Source organism: Pogona vitticeps, chromosome 6 (genome assembly GCF_051106095.1).
Source record: "Pogona vitticeps strain Pit_001003342236 chromosome 6, PviZW2.1, whole genome shotgun sequence".
NCBI lineage: Eukaryota > Metazoa > Chordata > Lepidosauria > Squamata > Agamidae > Pogona > Pogona vitticeps.
The window spans coordinates 36,553,342-36,567,747 of NC_135788.1; the positions used below are offsets into that span (position 1 = coordinate 36,553,342).

The following is a 14,406-nucleotide window of genomic DNA, read 5'->3' on the forward strand; positions in this document are numbered from 1 at the left end:
ACTGCAGGACTCACAGCCCTAATCAGCCTGGTCTGGGATAAAGGATAAGGGGTGTTGCCCAATAATATCTGGAGAACCACAGATTTTCCACTCCTCCTTTGGACTGATACCTGTTGTACCTTTTCAGATCAGGCACATGCTGTGTAGAACTTCCATTTCATGAACCTTTGGAATGGTCACCCTCATACCTGTCAGCTGGGCATGACGTTTCCTATATCCAACCACCTAGACTCCACAGACTAAGGATCCATTATTCTGTCACGTATTCCCACAACTCTACAGTATTTGGCTGTTGCTTCCATCTGTTGGTCTGGTGGAAGGTTGGGTGTTTTTATGTTTATGTGTATAAATGGCCCAGAGTAGAGGCAGGCCACTAGAAGGGTAGGAGAAAAGTGTGTTCCGTTGTTCCTTCGATTTATTACGTTCACTTAGCGTATGAGATGATAAACTGAGGGGGAGAGAGACGCTTGCTTGTTGTGGTATAAACAGGGCTCCATGCCTAGAAGTAAACTTTCTTCTGGCACTAGACTGACTAGCCTTTCAGACCGAAGTGGTCGGATTAATCCAAGACTTTAGCTTCCCCAGGCCCGGATCCTAAGCAGACTTACTAAAGAGCAAGTCTACTGGACACGCTCACTATTCACAAACAATGCACGAAAATCTCCAGACCCTCTTTCCAAGGCGAAAAACCGGCAGTGTTGTAATCTGGGAGTATTCTCTCCCAGTTGAAGTTTATTTCCCCTTTTCGTGTTCAGAAACGAAGTCTCGCTCTTTCTCTAATCTCCACACTCTCTCTTTCATAAGGAAAAGAGTAGGAGAAACGTCTTACATCCACTTCCGGGAGAGACTTTACGGGGGGTTGTGAAATCCTTCTGGGGGAACTTTGCTCAGACTTCTCTGGAAGCAATCCCACACAAACTCATCGGGACTTACTTCTAAGTAGGAATAGTGACGCCACTCAAGGGAGAAGGCCTTATCTTCCAAAGCGTGCAAAGACGATTTTTATATCTAGCTGAAAACAAGACGCCAAAAGAGAAAGTTGGTTCAAAAGAGCGCGCTCCCGAGGCCGCGGCAGGAGCGCGCGCGTGCCCTGTTCGGCTTCTCCTCCTCCTCTTGAAGATGCAAAGGTTTCTCTTCTTACTGATTAAGGGAACCCAGAAAAGTTACTTTTCCACTAGAATATACCCCACTGGCCGTGATACCTATGGGATATGGAACTTGTAGTCCAAAAAGTAATTGCCCCAAATCCTGCCTATTAGACAGACCCTTGTCCAATTCCACGCGGCTGTCGCTGTACCAGCTATTGCTTCTTCTTTTCTCTAACTTTAGCAAATTCATCTTTTTCTTTCAGCAGTTCACCCTCGATGTACTTCCTGTTTGTTCAGACTCACACAAAAAGGGGAAATCCAAGATCACACAAGATGCTTTTATTCAGCATCAGGGAATCCTAGATATCCTGGGGACGTTAATGCTCAACCCCCCCCCCCCAGCCACCGTTAAAACTGTAGCAAGACTACGCCTCTGTAAGATGCATCAATTCGGATTAAATATTTCGGTTGGAAATCTGTGTATCTTTGGACCTCCAAGAGGTGAATATGAGTGAGAATATTTCAGGGTAATGATTGCTGTAATGGTGAAATATCTTATATTGGGTTTTATCTCTCATTTATGCATTTATATATGCCTTCTTAATTCCATGCCAAGTTCCAATCAGAGGAAAGCATTTTGAAAACCTAATGGGAAAATATACTGCTCTAAATGGCCTGATTCAAATTAAATGAATATTTCACCAAATAAAATGCTTTATGCAGGAAGGCCTTTGCTCTCCCTACAAATACATCGTGTTGAGCTGACGGAATTCTATTTTATCTTATTTCCAAATCCCTTTGAAGTTCTTCAGTTTAAAGAAATGGTTTCTTGATCTGCAGGACAGGCCCCTTTTAATAATGACGGCGGACCTGTTTTATAAAATACTTCCCTTTCGGTCACTGATATTGTATGGAATTCCCTTGTGAGCGGTTTTTTTTTGGGGGGGGTTGCTTATTCCTGGAATACTGTCGTAAAAATGTTAATTTTTTTTTTTTCATTAACCACGTAGACATGAAAGGAAGGCTCCGTTCGTCTTTTCCTCGGTTTGAGTCGGAGCTGTTCAGATCAGTTTTCTGCGAAAAGAGCAGGGAGTCCCGATTTTCACCCAAGATTTCTGGAACACGCTTTCAGAACTGCAGCTGGAGTGAGGCTGACAATTGGATTTCAATCTAGGCAGACGGCGGAAGACGGTGATTGGGTTTTATACCTGGCTTGTGGATTTATATATGTCTGATTAATTCAGTGCCATACTTCTACTGGAGTCCTCCATTTTGGGGGTGAAGGGGGGGTGAGGATGCATTTTGAAACCCCGAATGGGAAAATATACTGCCCTAAAAGGCCTGATTAAAATTAAATACCATTCACAGCTAATTCGGGAGGAGGCGGGGAGAGGCACTCTGCTTTCGGAGAAAAAGGAAAATTTGAAAGCAAAATGGAAAGTAAAAGATTGCAATCCTGTAGCTCTTTTCTTGGGAGTAAATCTACTGGATTCAAGGAGGCTTACTTCTGAGTAATACATTGCATTGGAAGGCCAATCTTAGTATGATCTCACTTTCGAAATCAGTGGGTTTCTCTTTTCATACCAACCGCAGCAATAAATCTAAAAATTTTCCTAACTTCGTAGTAACGTTTAAAAAGAGGCATCTTCTCTTGGAATGGACTATGAAATTTCTTCTGCTGTATTAAAACACATGAAAAAACAAACCACACACATATGCATACAGAAGCCAAAAAGTAGAGATGAGAAAAGGTTCAAATAAACACTTATCAGATAGGACGGAAGAACTGGTTTCCAGGTTTGTTTGCTTTAATAAATTATCTTAATTACCACCAATAAAACAATAAAAGAATGATGAAGAGTGGTCACAAAGCTTTGAAGGACTCACGGAGGCAGGGACTCGCACACAGAGGCATTTTTAAACAAAGAAGAGAAGAAGGATCTATGGAACAAATTAAGAGAGAAATAGATTTTTACTTCCATGGGTTATAAGGTGCCCATTTCAAATACTCGGAGATGCGTTGAATGGATCCATATTTGAAATCAGATGCCCATCACGTTAAACCCTAGAAATTCCATTTATTTCAGTGGAAGAATTCGTAACTGTCCACCGAAATCAATCAGAAGAAGGCTTCAGTTTAAAATGCGCTTCACTGCTGACCAAATACAATGGCGTTTACTCCTGAGGAGAAACAAGAAACATAGGTGCATAGTTTGACTAGATTGTGCCCATCGGCAGGTTTCCCTTGCGGGCGCTACACCATGGACGAGCCTCCAGTTCTTATCTCATCCACCTGCAAAAGAAGTAACCTTACCTGACAGCTTGAAGAAGTGAACGTTCTCATTTTAGAGAAGACAAACCAAGGATTTATAGAAAAGCCGTCAAGGGTGGCCAGACTGCGGTTACTCCTGAATCCAGGTCAGCTTCCCAGTTTAATATCCACCACGCTATCCAGCGGTTTCCGCTAATCTGAATTACAAAAGACAATGCTTTCAGCTTTTTTAACGGCTGGGTAGAAGTGAAGAATAGTTAGTTATGCGCCGTCAAATCGGAACCGATTTATAGCGACTCGAAAAGGACGTTCAAGGTAAGTGAGATATTTAAGGAGCCGTTTTACCAGTTCCACTTCCCCAGTGAGTTTCCACGGACAAGTGAGGATTCGAATCCTGATCTCCAGAATTCTAGTCCGTCCCTCTGTCCACTACACCACACTGGGCAAGAGACGAAGAACTGGGTCACGAAAAAATGGCACTGGGATAAATCAGCCTCTTTCATCACAGACCTTGCAACACCCTAACCATGGCCTTGAACTTTGCGTCCGCTAAATTCTAATAATCGGCATTAACAATCGGAGTCCACGCTTACTCACTCGGAATTAAATCCCACTAAACCCAGTGGGTCTTACGCCTTTAGGAAAGATGTATAGGTCAATGTCCTATTGCTCTTCTCAAACTGGAGAGCAGACCCAGTGAATGAAATGCTTGAGTCAATGGGTGTATTGTAGCGAGACTAGCAACAGAAAATCCGTCCATACAGTTGTACTGCTAATGACACTAAAATCCCGCAGCAGCTGTAATAAAGATCCGTTAAAGGGACAAAAGAAAATGGAAATGGCAATTAATCATTTTAGGAGATCTTTTGTAAAACGCTCCCAGCATATACGTTAGCTGCCAGAGCTAACGGAGACAATCTATTTTATCTAATTAATGTCTACCCCGCCTTTCTCCTGGTGTGGGAGAAACACATCTGTTTGGTCGGTCCAGGGAACTCTCGAACTCCTGGAGGCGGGACTGGGTTTAAAACATAACGGCTTCCTCAGTACCATGCAGAGCAATCTCAAGAGAAGAATACAAAACTAACAAAATAAATAATGCAGAGGCTTAGATACTCTTTGGAACAAAAATATTACATTTGAACAATTATGGTTTTATTGATCAGGTTCCAGTACTCTACTCTACTACTACTACTACTATTAGTGGTTTTGCACTAATAGAGCGATATATAAATATAATAAATAAATAAATAAAATGAATACTCTTTTGGGTAGAAACCTCCGGTTTAATTAGAGAACGACAAAGGAGATGCATGGCATACACGTATACAGACTTGCTCATACGTGTATGGAAAAAGATAAAGGCAGAATACAGAGAGAGATAGAGGGAGAGAATGAATATATTTTTAGGCCATCTCTCCAGCTTTTTCTTCACCTAGAGCGACAAGGTCATTACGAACAAATGCAGACTGCCAGAGAATCTATTCCAGCCTTCCTCTTTCAGAAAGAGGTTACCTTCCCGGATTCTAGAGTCTTTCAAATGCTGGATTTCCCTAGTAACTGGATACCTCTAGAATTATCGTTCCTTCCCAGGAGTAACGAAACACCCGGGCCGAACCCGCCCCCGGAGATGGACAGAGTCTCCAGGTTGGGGGCTGGAGGGGGGGCTACCTTTCCGCTGACGAAAAGAGCGCGCCGTCGGCTTTCTGCCTCCCCCCGTCGGCAAGTGGCAGGAGGCTTCTTGGGCCGTGCCAAGGGAAGGGCGGACGGAGCCCTCTCCAGCGGAGAGAGAGAAGGAGAAGGCCAGCGAGCCTCTTTTGATCTCTGCGGTTCGCCGGCAGTGGGGGGCGCAAGAAGACAGCAGTTTGGAAGAGGCTGGGTGATGGGTGAGGCGGCGGCGGCGGCGATGATGATGGAAATACTGGAGAGAGGAGGGGAAGGCGAGGTACTCAACTGCCCATGCGTTGTTTTCATGCACGCGCCCGCTCATGCAAAAAAAAAAAAAAACAAAAAAACCCCTCTTTTCCTCCCTGCGCCGGCTGCCCAAGAAAGGCCGCCTCTCCCACCGCTACCTGCCCTCCACGAGCAGAGGGCGTCTCGCTTCAGCTCGCCAAAAGCCCGCCTGCCCGCCCGCCCCTGCGGGTCCCGGAGCCGAAACTCGAGAGCGGCCCTCTTTCCCAAGCCCGATCAAAAGTGCCCCCCCCCAAAAAGGAAGCAGCCCTGAAAGCCAGCTCCAAACCCCGAGGGTCGGCCTTTTGGGTTTCCCCCCCTCCGGGCCGAAGTCCAGAGCTGCCCCAGGCCAGAAACGGGGACGGGGGGGGAACGGACGGCGAGGGTCAGACCACCCAGGGAGCGACAGGTGACGGGGCCGGTGGCGAACGGGGCCCAGCCTCAGCACCTGGCCTGAGCGTGTGGACCACGGGTTAACGCTTGTTAAAAAAAAAGGAAGGAAGGAAGAAAAGAAAAACATGGCCAGGCGGCCAGCCAAGCCGGTATGTGGGTCCAGGGGAGGCTCGTGGACCGAGCGGCAGGCGCCCCCCCCCCCTGCGCTTTTCGAAGGGGCGGAGGCGGGCCCCTGCTGCGATCGGGAGCCGTTTCTGGCTCTGGATGATCGTTTTCTCACTTCTCGCATTTAAAATATATTATTCTTTTCACCCACGAAGGGGATGCTCCTCGCCAAGTCAATAGGCTTAGAACCAGAAGTAAAACCCCATTTCACTCCTGCCGTCATGGCAGTGCTAAGACTTTTGAGTTTTAAACGTGAAAGGACACACGGTCGTGTAATTTTTTTAAAACCAGGGCTGACAATCAGATTTTTCAGACTTTCTGCTTCCACTTATCTGAACGATTCCACATGGCCCCCTAAAGTGAGTTGGACTGGAGTTAGGATCCTTGAATCCAGGGTCTAAAATTAAATTGATACACCCCCTGTTTCCAAAACAGTCAGCAAAAAGTAATGGTTTCAGTGTGGTCAAACAACAGTGTAGCGTGGGTTGGGCAGCTGGATCCTTGAGCAAGCCAGGGTTCTGATAAACTGCAGGGTTTTTATAGAACAGAGGGTCGGGGGGGGGGGGCTCAAACCCTCCCCAAATCCACTCCTCTGCTGCTTGCAATAGCCAGGGCAGAGGACTATATGCATGTTCAGAGGCATTTTTTTCTGCAGGCAGTCAACACGGATCAGAAAACCACCCCATTTGCAACCTACCGTGAGTACTCCGGTCTGCAGGCTCCAGAAATAAATCTTGGAGCTGAATTCTTTCCCAGAGAGAACCTGAGTTACCATTAAGTTACCAAACAATCTAAATTATCAGTATCCTCCCAGATTTATAATGACAAGGTGTGCAATTACAAATTGCATTTAACATTGAAGCTTCTTCTTCACTTCCAGATCACAGCCAAAGTATCAAACCAACAAAAGACTTCAGAAGTAGAATGGCTGGATTATCCACAAAGGTCCATCTTCAAATGGGCAAAGACTTAAGGAATTTGGTAACTGCCATGCCCGCCATCTACTCCGTCGTACTGTTTCTGACTGATGACTCTCCCAGTGTTTCTGGAAGATCCCAAAGCAGGATGACGAAGGATTCTGGACTTCATCATTTTGCAGCTTTTAAAACCTGAAGTTGAGATGAAAAAGAAGTAGAGCCACAGTCAAAGTGTAAAATTCAAAATCAGGGCTGAGGAGTGTTATTGGACTATCAACTTATCATACACAGGCATTGCAGCCGGGCAGGACTCTTCATCAGGCTGGGCACTGCAGAACTTGGGGTGGAAGAAGTAACAGTAAAGTCCAAAAGCCCTCCTGGCTGGAAGTGAAGATGCAAGATCAGAAGTTAAAGTTGGAGACTACAAGCTTGAAGACTCAGCTTCAGTTGTGGTGGTCTCAGATTTCATCTCAGAGGATAGAGAGTCAACTGTTCTTATCCATCTCTGCAGGTGAAAAGTTTTAGTTTAGATGGTGATGCGTAAAGTTTAGATGGCAATCCATATTCCTTAATTTCCTTCAAAACGCAGAAAGATAGTCTTGGTGCATTTTCTTCTTCCCCCTAAGTTACACTGTGGAGTGGAACTCCAGAACCTCTGCTCCAAGATTGTGTCCTGGAGAGACTTGAAGTAGGAGTTGCCCTTCCCCATTTCTGTTCTCCAGATTTAGGTACTCATAGCAGTACATGACCTGAAAAATATGGATGCTCTATTGTGTTTTCATGCAAACAGACAATGTCTTATTCTCTGTCCTCAGCCAATCCATTTAATAAACCAGTGGGAATCTCCCTATCTTCCTGTGTTCTTGGTTGCACCCCACGTTCTATGACAGATAGCTGACCAAATGTGGAAGCCACTTGAGCAGTTGCTCTTACATGCAAAACAGTTCCCAATAAGGATTTTGGGCATTGTTTTTTGTTTTTTGGTTTTTTAGACAACCTTCCTCCAAAAGCACCTGATCTATTCTCCTTTAAACAACCCTCTGAAGTAGCTTAGGTGGATAGCAGAGCTCAATAGTGACTAGTTATAGTTACCCAACTAAGGAAGGCAAAACTGACACAACCCAACCTTGAAGATGTGACTGCTCTAGGTTAAGATAAAACACAAACCTCTCATTTTAACATAAATCTCCTTCTGCCATCAAATATCTCCTCCTGCCTGCAGAACTCTTTTCCACCTCTGAACTGAGCAATCTTGACAGACAGCAGAGCACCGAAAGAAAAGGAGGGCTCTGCTGGCTGAGATTTCCCAAGTATAAGACCCCCCAAAGAGAGCCAAAAAGGAGCAAGATGAGAGAAGAGCTGAATTACCCAGATCTAAGCCTCCAGCTCAAGAACAACTGCCGGATAGCTCAGTGGCTTAGATATCTGGCTGTGGAGTCAGAGGTTGGGAGTTTGATTCCCCACTGTGGCTCCTTGGCAGGAGCTGAACTCAATGGTCCATAGGGTCTCTTCCAGCTCTTCAGTTCTAACTCAGCTTCAGGACACAGCCATAATGCTGGCACAAAATTAGGCCCAAAGTAGGGAAGTGTTAAGTAACACCCTTTAAATGAGAGAGGTTGGATTCCAAGCAAGTTCAACTAATCCAGTGTTAACTCAGGTAGCCTTTGCCAACTTGATCAGCCAGGACTGTACTCCCTGACACACAACTGCAATTTAATCAGAGATAACATTCTTCTTTTTGCAGGATAATTTCTGTTTTAGTCATTTTAATAGTTAGAATGAGGTGCCACTAAACAGTAGAATAGGCATGCTATATAGTTAAGGTGCTGGCTTAATACCTTGTGACATGGTGTCTCATGCTGTTGTCCTGTCATGCGCTGACATTAACACTGAGATTATGATGAAAAGAACTGGTGGAGAATATAATTTACACTACAGACTAGAAGCTTGTAGCAGCCATTTTAAAGTAATGGAACAACAACTTTTGAGATATGGGAAAGTGAACAAAAAAAGTGAGATATGGGAAAGTGAACTGTTTTGAGCCTGAGGACTACAGTATAACTGCAAATCATTACTTTTAGAAATAACTTTCCAGGCCTGAAAAGATAGTGATTCCTTTGTCCAACCCATAATCGACATGAATGAGAGGGTTTTTGTACCCAGTTTATGTCCAGGATTATAACTGCTGCAACCCACTGAGCTCTATGAAGTAATTACCGTATTTTTCCATGTATAAAATGACACTTTTCCCCCTAAAATAATTAGAGGAAAAATGGAGGATCATTTTATACACGGTAGTAAGGAGAGGGGGAGGGATCAAAGCACTTTGACCCCTGATTTTCACATCCACTTTTTGCAAAGAAAACAGAGGGGAAAACCACTTTCTTCACAAGAAAATGGAGCGGGAAAGCAGGAATCACTTTTCTCCTCCACTTTCTTGTGAGGAAAGTGCTTTCTCCCTCCACTTTCTTTGCAAAAAGCTGCTTTCCCCCTCGCAAAAAGTGGAGGAGGAAAGCAGCTTTTTGCAAAGGAAGTAGAAGGGGAAAGCACTTTATTCCCAAGGAAATGGAAGGGAAAAGCAGGTATCAAAGCGCTCTGATCCCTGCCTTCCCCCTCCACTTTCTTGCAACGAAAGAAATTTTGGGTTAGAAAGGGGGGGGGTGTCTTACACATGGGGGTGCTTATACATGGAAAAATACAGTATGCATTGGCTGAAACCCTTCTGGTTAGCATACTACAATATATCACAGCTAGAGCAGGTTCATTTGAATAAATGGAATTATGGAGAAGATGACTTATCAGTGGTTCAATGGGCCTACTCTGGTGTGACTTACTAGGATTTCTGTCAATATGTGAAGAAATATTTTCCTTTTCATGCCTCAGGTCTGTTACAAAGCAATCTCACTGTGGAATGCAGAGTTCTCTACTGAGTTTTCTCTTCCAATTAACTTCTGTGATAGATCTCATTTCAGCAGAAGTAGATAAGATCCATTTGCTCAAAATCAACAAGCAAGTATCACAAAGGTCTGCAAACCCCCAATCCTCCCTGTGTCCAAATAAAGGGCATACGAATCAGGGCCAATCCACCTTGTACTTTTTAAGAAGATGTTCTGATCTGCTCCACCCCTGGGTCTGTAACGTAAGTTATGCATTTCTGCGTCTCTATTTCAAGAAGGGGTGTGTGAGAAATCCCATCAATGGTGGTAGAAACACTAACAGTGATGACCTGTGGGAGATACATAGTGTCCTAATTGATCTGTTTGCTCATGTAACACCCATCTTTCCAAAATGGCACACATTCAATCCTATTAATGTAATAAAATTTAGTAAAATATAGTAAACTGGACTGCCTGACATAAAAAAGAGAAGATTCCAGAGAGCAAAACCTGTTGGAATGGTGATGCCATTCTTTTTCTTCACCTTATAGCTCTGAAGAATGGCCAAAGGAGCATCTGAATGGGCGTGTGTCCAGCCTGTGAGGACCTCAGTATAAACCCTCTTTGGTGCCTCAGTGGTTGGAAGGTCTAGGTGAGATCTTCTGCTTTATTGAGGCCTTCAGCTGTGACTCACCTTCTTCTTTGGCACTAGCAGCCCCGTCTACTGTATTATGTTCAAGCGTCTCATTCCTCAATTCAAATCACTTGCAGTCTCTCTAACCCTACACATGAGATACCCGATTTTGCTGTGGTGACACATGCCTTGGTTACATCCCATTTGAATTACAGTACTGTCATGGGGCTGCCTTTGAAATTTCAGCTGGTTCAAAATGCTGCAGCTAGGCTGCTGGCTGGGGCCAATGGAAGCATGTAACTCCCTTGTTATAGTAGTTCCACTTGCTGCTGGTCTGTTTCTAGGCCAAATTCAGAGTGCCATTTGTGACCTATAAAGCTCTATATGGCTTTGGTCCAGGCTATTTGAAAGGCTGTATCTCTTTGTATAATAATGCCCCATACAGTGAAAGGCTCTGTCCCTGTGGAACAGACATTATTGAGATCTTGGTGCACATCATTATAGAATGTGGCTTATATAGGATCAAAGTATCCAATATCTTGATTCAGTCATGAGTAAATGTACTGGTCTACCTCCCACAGGCTATCTGACGTTTCTGTTGTCCAGAGAGAATCAAATAATAACACAGTTAGTGGCTCAGTTTTTATTTTCAGCTATGAGAATTTGCAAAATGATACAGTATAGCAAGATTTTATACTATACTATGTATTTATTCTATGTACGTATCTTTGTATAATTGGGTCTATGGCGGTATAATGAAATGTATCCTTATCCTATCCTATCCTGTATGAGTCTTCTTGGCTCTTAAGATCTCGAGGGGAGGCCCTTCTCTCTGTCCTATTGCTCTCACAGGCACATTTGGTGGGAAAACAAGAAAAGGCCTTCTCTGTGACTGCATCCAGCTTGTGGAATGTCCTCCTTGGGAAGGCTGGGTCGATCCCTTCCCTCCTTTCTTTCCAGCAACAGACAAAGACATTTCTTTTTGAGCAGGCTTTTAATAACTACATTGGGCATTAAAACTAGGCTTTGTCTGAGAAACTTGATTATTGTAGTTTTAAGTGTGTCTTCAAGGTTCTTTCTATGTTTTTAGAATTTTAATACTACTGTATGTTTCATTGTTTTTAATTCAGTCATTTATTCTGTTTTTAACCTTGCATGTATTGTAATTATTGCGAGCAACCTTTAATCCCTTTAAGAGAGAAAAGGGATTTACACACACAGGCACACATTTTTGTCATTTTATGTCCCATCAAGTTGGGACTGACTTATATCAACCCTAATAAGAATTTCAAGGTAAGTGAAATATTTAAAGAGTGGTTTTACCAGTTCCACTCCCCCAATGATGTTTCCATTGCCAAGCGGGGATTTGAACCCATGGTATTCTTTTGATCAAGTGGAGATATTTCCGTCCCAAGCCAACAAAAAGAATGAAGGACAATGAACTCTACAGCAGTTGAGATGACACCTGAAACCCATGATTGCCAGCTGATTTTACAAGATTGCCATCTCCGTTTTGGAACGTGCATAATCATGAAAAACTGACCTGAACAATTGACTATGATAATTTAGAAGACTTTCCTATTGCTTCTCCATGATCCCTGCTCCATGATTGCCTGATGAAACGTCCTGCAGGACCCAAAAGCTTTCCTGTTTGTGAGATTTTGTGCTATAATAAAGGTATTGCTCACCCTTGTTTTCAAATTCTATCCTCGGATGGTCCTGAGTTACTCTTTCCCAACCACAAGACTGTTGCACAGTCATTTCTTGTGCCATCGTATCTTTCACAAGCGTTTTAAAATAACTCTCTAGCAGAAGACTATTTTACCTTGCTTTCCAACCCAAAAACATGCTTCCCAGGCAAAAAAAAAATACAAATAAAAAAAATCCATGCTTCCATTTATAGCATGGAAACACTTCATTTTAAACTGGTTTTGTAAAAGCAAAAACTGATTCAACAGTAGATCTTATTGTCAGTAGAACTGAGCTCTGAGCTGTACTTAGTTTTGCTCTGACCATTTTAGCTTGAAAAAGAGCCTGACTGGAAAATTAGATTTGATTTTCATATCCACCACGTAGCACATTAGTCCTGTTAAATGGAATGATCCCAGGTAAGCTAAGTCTCTGAGCATCCACAGTCAGTTACCCATTTAACCTGTTCACCATTCTGTTGACTTAATCAAAACTGTTCCGGAGTTAGTAGTTTGTGGAAATTAGCTCTGACCAAGTTTAGGTTACTATTTTTCAAATTGCCATCTATGGACCCTAAGGGGTTGTCATAAATGTGTCTAGGGCCTTTTTTTCCCATTCTGGGAGATCGAAATGCCTCTGCTAAGGCTTAGTTATTGGCAGTAGGAGCTTTTCATTAACATACGCTGAGATACCTTGTCACACCTTTTTATCTCACACTGGAATATAAAGTCCCATGAACGTCTCTGAAACTCAGTGTAGTTTTCTAGTTGAATCAAATTCTCCCCTCACATCTTTAAGATATCTGATACAGCCTTTTTACATGTCTTATTGCCTTCTGAAATAAATGATCAGGAGAGCTTTCTCCGTGGTAGTGACTCATATATGAAATCCTAACTGCAAAAGAGATTATGTACTCTCCCACTCATTTTTTTTCTAGCTTCTGCCAAAATGTTTCCTTTATAAACATGTTCTTGATTATGTTGTTGCTTAATTTAACTTTATTGTTCATTTTGGCTCTTTTTTGTTTGTATGTGAAAGAGATGGGTTCTTGATGCTACTTTTAGCCTGGTAATTCTGTTTTAATGATGGATTACTGTTATTTTTATCTCTCTGTTTCTTCTTCTGCCTTGTTAGCTCTGTTGAGCAACGCCATTTTGGTCTGAAAAAGCCAGATATGCATTTTTATATTAAACAGATGAGGTGCACTCTTCATTAATGCAGGGCAGTGGCGAAGCCCCAACAGCTGGGCGGTTTCCTAAATACAATGAAAGCTAATCATTGAACATATGCCAGAAACATCTGGAGTCCAGTGGAGTTAGGTGGCAGATATGCAGGGGCATCCTTGACCTTGACTGATGAATAAGATGGGAAGGCAAGTGTTCAATGACCAGTGGTAGAAAGTTTAGAAACAACTACCTTAAGTGAAGGTTTAGCTTAGGGGTTGGCAAGCCTGAAGAGCTCAAGAGCTGTTTTTCTCATTTGCCAGCATCCTAAGGGACATGCTCCCCAGGGCAATGGTTCCCAACCTTGGGTAACTCAGATGTTCTTGAACTGCAATTCTCAGAAGCCTTCACCACTAGCTGTGATGACCATGGTTGCAGTCCAAGAACTCCTAGGTTTTTCAAGGTTGGGAAACACTTCCCTAGGGCCATGGTCAAAGTGGAAGAGGTGTGGCCATATTAGCCAATTATTTCAAAAATATTTTAAAGAGATAAAAAGTAAATTTCATAGGTTATAGTGATTAACTTGCTTTTAAAAATATTTATAATACCACTTGATTAAGGTTTTAGATATATTTAAGGGCTTTGTTGAGGTTCTATGTTAAAGTAAAAACAACAACAACAAAGGAACAGAGAATGACTGTAGCAAACGGTGGCTTCTTTGTTCGTTATACAGCTCTGCAGTAGCTTCTAATCAAAATCGTGATCTCTCCCTTTTAATCGGTGCTTAGTACAGCTCTCATAGCTCAGTAGTTAGAAGTGTCTGCTGCAGAACCAGGGCCCGGATGTTTGAATCCCCTCTGTGCTTTCTGGAAGAAAGGCCAACGAAGATCATGTGTGGCTGATGAAGTTTTGTGCCTTGTCCTCTCTGTGCCTTTGGGGAATCTGCATGGTGTCAACAGGAGGGGGCTAATATAAATCACTTTTGAGTACTTTACACCTAGAAAACCCTGGGAGGATAGACATCAGTCAGAATCAACTTTATCATCCATTCTTATTCCTTATAAAGGCTAATTAAAGTTACTTTGTTCTTAAAGGAAGCTTCTTCTGTTTTAGCATACATTGCTTGTTTTTTATCTTAATGTCTTCCATCTCCATGTTTGCTTCCTGGAATGAGTCTGCCGTTCTGATTGGGTTCATGTTATTTCCAGAAGTCTCTTTCCAGGAAGTAAATATAGATTATTAACATGGATTGTTAAGAT

General features: G+C 43.0%; 2 long non-coding RNA genes across 2 annotated transcripts; one reads left to right on the forward strand and one right to left on the reverse strand.

The window, feature by feature from the left end:
* Positions 1-1,454: 1,454 nt before the first annotated feature.
* LOC144583712 (uncharacterized) lies at positions 1,455-5,174 on the reverse strand. The gene is made up of 3 exons (XR_013537632.1): positions 5,032-5,174; positions 3,403-3,557; positions 1,455-3,269 (listed from the first exon to the last, which is right to left on the reverse strand). It is a non-coding gene; the product is annotated as an uncharacterized LOC144583712 (long non-coding RNA).
* Positions 5,175-5,362: 188 nt separating this feature from the next.
* LOC144583711 (uncharacterized) lies at positions 5,363-14,406 on the forward strand. Its single transcript, XR_013537631.1, has 2 exons — positions 5,363-5,852; positions 6,749-14,406. It is a non-coding gene; the product is annotated as an uncharacterized LOC144583711 (long non-coding RNA).